The 5,232-nt window shown below is 40.0% G+C and overlaps 1 long non-coding RNA gene across 1 annotated transcript; it reads left to right on the top strand.

The window, feature by feature from the left end:
- Positions 1-3,579: 3,579 nt before the first annotated feature.
- Positions 3,580-3,994, top strand: LOC134795041 (uncharacterized). The gene is made up of 2 exons (XR_010144772.1): positions 3,580-3,687; positions 3,865-3,994. It is a non-coding gene; the product is annotated as an uncharacterized LOC134795041 (long non-coding RNA).
- The last annotated feature ends 1,238 nt before the right edge of the window (positions 3,995-5,232 follow it).

Below are 5,232 nucleotides of genomic sequence, written 5' to 3' on the forward strand. Positions count from 1 at the left end.
AGCTATCACGGTTCATGAGATACAGCCTGGTGACAGACAGACAGACGGTCAGTGGAGTCTTTACCATTTACCCTTAGTTTTTACCCTTTGGGTACGGAACCCTAAAAATTACATAGTTCTCTAATAACGCCCAAAAACATATAGTAGAATTGACGTCCTCCCTTTGAAAGCCAGTTAAAAACGTACAAGCATGCCAATCAAAGTCCCGAAACAAAATGGCACATCAAATCTTATAATAAAACACGCATCGCACACTTCGCAGAGAACATTACACTTTCAAAGAACATCTCATAAAGTGCGTAACAGAAAACAAATTTTAACACACAAAAAAAAGAAAATATTCTTGGAGATAAATCAACGGCCAACACCCAAGGGAACATGTATAAGAAATCGCAAAATCGTCTCAAATGAAATTTCTCACTTCGAGGCATATAACATACTCGAAAAGTGTCAGTTCCCTGCCAAAGAAAACACAACTTTATCTCTTCAACATTAGGTTGAAAAGCCTTTATTGATGTGCGAAGAAACTTTGAGGCGTGAAATGTATTCGAGAGGGCAAATTGAGACCCAAAATATAGTGGAGGATGAAGGAGGAAAATTTAACGGAATTGGGATTTACTACAGGTTGTCTAATGTACTTCCCAAAGCGTACAAGTCAAATATTCAGAATCTATTATAGACTTAAGATGATTTGTAAAAGTTCAAGCTCCTACAAATATTTTCTATTTATAGAAGCTTGAACATGGCCATATGGTTCAAAAAGTATATATCGGGTAATGTAAGCTAAAGAAACATTCCTTTAAATTTAGTGCGTTATGAGTAATGTAACAACTTATAAAAAGAAAAAAATCCGGCCACGTGCGAGTCGAGCCCCACTTAAATGTTTATTTTATTTTGTTTTTAGTATTTGTTGTTATAGCGGCAACAGAAATATCTACCTACATCATCTGTAAAAAAATCAACTGTCTAGCTATCACGGTTCATGAAATACAGCCTGGTGGCAGACAGACGGACATTGGAGTCTTAGTAATAGGTGGTAATAGGGTCCCGTTTTTACTAGTGTGTTCGCGCGAACTGTACATTTTTCTCTCCTGAGTTAACAGCTTGTGGGGATGTAGGGAATGATTTTATCATAGGTACTTCTCTAAATAAAAGGAGTACCTTTTCACGTGGATAAGGGTTAAATAAGAAAATTAACCTTTATAGCCCTTAACTTTTGTGTATGTCTACAGGAAAGACGCGAACACAGATTTGTGTTTGACCCGGCCGCTATATTACGGCACCGCTATCCTAGGAAACCAGAGCTTTAACAGCAATATTTTAACTGACCGTTAGACGACCTTACTCCTTTGCAATAAGGTTTCCACACTATCAGTTACTTATGTACATATATGTTCATGATTACAAATGCCAATGCTTAATGTCTCCATCAAACTGATTCATGTATCCCATTAGGACTCGTTAATCTATTTATAACCCGCAATCCCTACTGAAGTACTGATAGCTTCTAAACTAAAACACAAACGATGATGTATCCTAATGGATTATTACCACATTACGTTCGCAAGTTAACACTTAACGGTCTTAAAGGGCAGGAAATAACCGTTAAAGTTAAGGGGGTGTGCACAATGTTGCCTCCGGCGGCTACGTGTATGAGGCTGTATTCAGAAACTAATGGCAATGATAATTATAATGATATTATATAACACCCTTCATACAACGTGTATCATCATCTGTACTTCCATACTATATTATAATTACTTAAACCTTTTTTTGCGTTCCTCCAAATTTGTCCATGAGTATATGTATAATATTTAAAATCATAAAAACAACAAATGAGGTTGCCTGAGAGTGTGACAATAGACTTCAATCACATAGCGAAAATGCATCCCTTGATTTTTATAGAACCTCCAACGCAGGCAAGAAATGCTAGTGTGTATACCTATGCTTTTCTTTTCCCCTCTCTCAAAACAGGCATAAGAGACTCGTTTCTTCCTAAGAACTTACGCCACTTCCTCGTAATAAGTTAGACTCTTCTTTTCTTTAAAAAGGCGTAAGTGGCATGCCTTCTCTTAGTCACTTGGGCTATATTGTAACTAATGGGCAACGTTTACTCTAAGGTAAATACATCGTTACGATGTCAGACACAGTTGAAACATGTAATAGTTGTGAAATTAACATATCCTCCGGGATTCAAAAAGGATGTGGTAGTTGCTGTGTTATGTATGTTAGTAGGTAAGCCATCTTAAGAGCTACTTTTCAGTGTTTTAATTATGTGCATTAGTGCGGTAATGTACAGTCGAAAATTTTAATTTATGACCCATTTTGTACCTTGTAGCAGTGACAATAGTATGAGGTCTCTAGCGACTTTCATATTGATAGTCACTGTGACAAAAAAGCGGTAAGAGCGTGCGACTTTCAATCCGGAGGTTGCGGGTTCAAACCCTTTTTTTTATTTATTACGTGGGGTAATGCATTTAGACATTCCGCCTAGCCGGGGAACAAGGACGGATATGTCGGACTCGTGGCCAAGGGGCCATATACCGACTAAACCCTCCATGGTATGCCCGTCTCGCAGCAATGGTGACGGTGAACACGGGATCGCAGAGCATTCTACCGCGAACACCGCCTGCTGCCGACAGCCGATGCTGACCCCTCCTTGGACCCGAAGGCCCTGGAACTGAAGCTCCCCCTCTCGAAGGTAGTATGCAGGGCGACACCACACACTGATCCCTCATGACAACCTCCACGCCGGGAGGAGATGGAAAAATCCCGGGTTCCACCCCCTCAGGTTGTCTTAGCGATTTTTTATAGAGGTGGTCATCCTCGTGGCCACCACGCCGGCGCCGGCCAGCAGTGGCAACCCCCCCGGCCGTCATCATAGGCCCTCTGCCTAGACAATTACGGGGACTGCAGTTTTATACAGGTCAGCGGCATTCCTGTGCCCTCACGTGCCCGAAGGCCCCATCCTCGACCGCAGACGCCCGGCAAGAAGGCCCCCTCCAGCACACACTCGGGTGAACTCTCCCTCATTGAGAGGACACCCTGTGCGGAACCCCCTCAACCCCCCCACGACAGGACATTGGCAGCACCGGTAAGGAATTACTTGAAAACCAAGAGATTACTTACCGTTGCCCCCGGGGCGCACCGTCCAAGAACCCTTACCTTTCCCCCGGATCAACTGATCAAGAGGAATGACAAGAGACTCGGCACTCTAGGAGGTTTCCTGTCCGTAGCACCCCCCACACACTAATCCCTCAGCGGGTTCAAACCCTGGCTCGTACCAATGAGTTTTTCGGAACTTATGTACGAAATATCATTTGATATTTGTCAGTTGCTTTTCGGTAAAGGAAAACATCGTGAGGAAACCAGACTAATCCCAATAAGGTCTAGTTTCCCCTCTGGGTTGGAAGTTCAGATGGCAGTCGCTTTCGTAAAAACTAGTGCCTACGTCAAATCATAGTATTAGTTGTCAAGCGGACCCCAGGCTCCCATGAGCCGTGGCAAAATGTCGGGATAACGCGAGGAAGAAGAAGATGCATACCTACACGTATAGTAAACGCCCCTAATATGATGGCACTGGCACCAGTAATGGGATTGTATAGATAAATCCTGTAAAACAAGTAGGTATCAGTTTTTTAACAGTGGCAACATTTTACCATAAACAAGAGCCAGACAGCTGTTTAAGTTTGTCTATCTGACCTAACTGGAGTGTTCCTCTCATCTACTCGAAGGTAAGCTGGAAGTGATCCCTTATAGGAATAAGTTCGCCTTTGTACTTCCATTACTGTAATTTATTTTTGTAAACCTGTGTTGTGTACAATAAAGTGATTACTAAGTACTACTTCTACTAGTACTACTAAGTTTAATATTTCATTGCTACTTGTTAGTTTGAAAATTAATGGCGCCATACATCCCATGACTGGAGCAAAAAACCATCGTTTTAATTTGTTGATAATATTAAAACAAATTGTAGTAGCTTTTATTAAATACATAGAAAACAAAGGACGAATAGGACATTCAACTTTTAATGCATACAACGGTAGAAAATTTACAGGTGTTGGTGAAATACCGAAATTACTCCAAATTTTAAGATAATAATTTTTAAGATCATTTTAAAAATGCTCGGTACCTAAGTAGCTCAGGAGAGTGTAAAAGGAATAATGCAAATGAAAAACGTTCAAAGGGCTACACTTAGCCTGAAAGCTTCAGTTCATAAAACATACGCTCTTCAAATGGATCAAAAAAGAAAGAAACTACTTCAGAAGGAAATGTTTAACTTTACATTAAACATTTTTAAATGAAATGGAATTTACAATTCAAAGTGGAGTTCATTTTGTATACTTACCTTTAATAAAACTGCAGGAAGGGAAAAATATGTCATGGCTATAGGGCAAAATAAGAAATCGGAAAACAGGTAGGTATCATTTTGAAAAACTTAATAATATAAAAGTAAATGTGTACCTACCTATATGTATGCTATACCTAATAGAAGATTTAATTAAGCAGTTTTGGCTTATTTCCCCTGGTATTTTCCTTCGAGGGCCGCAAAAATATGTGACACGCTCTTATGACTCTACAAATAAGATCGTGTCAGATATTTTTGCGGCCTTCGTTGTGTAAGTAACATATTATTGCAGGTGACTGTACACACTCACATAAAAAAATAAACATTGGCGCACTGCACAGTTGGCAGCACAAGGGTAAGGAAAGCCTATTTGACCTAACAAACTTTTTCTCATTGCTTGCCATTAATTGTTAATACCAAAAATAAGAAAAATATTCCCTAAAAAGGAAACTAACATTGCTATATTAATATCCTATTATTCAAAAGGGTGCGGTTATACAATCTAATAACCAATTATTTACCACTTACCACGGCACGCGCCCGTACCTCAACAACGAGAGAGCCCAAGAGCATACAGTATCATTGAAACTTGTTACCTTTTTAAATGTTTTGGTTAAATGTCTCACGGGCCCTAAGTCCTGGGAACGGGAAGGTTTTGACAAATTCACACGCAGTGCGGTGGGAAAATACCGGGACCGTGGGAGTTAGCGGTTAGCGGGGATTTTAGGATTGAACGATTATGAATATGAAGCGATGGTAGAAACCAAGATTGAATTGTTTAATTTAATTACTTTTCCAGTAGCACTTACGGCAGCTATGCGTTTAATAATAACTGGCAATTATAAAAGCAAAATATAAGCTTCACCTAATTGCACATTCAAGGA

The sequence above is a fragment of the Cydia splendana genome, chromosome 11 (assembly GCF_910591565.1).
Source record: "Cydia splendana chromosome 11, ilCydSple1.2, whole genome shotgun sequence".
Taxonomy (NCBI): domain Eukaryota; kingdom Metazoa; phylum Arthropoda; class Insecta; order Lepidoptera; family Tortricidae; genus Cydia; species Cydia splendana.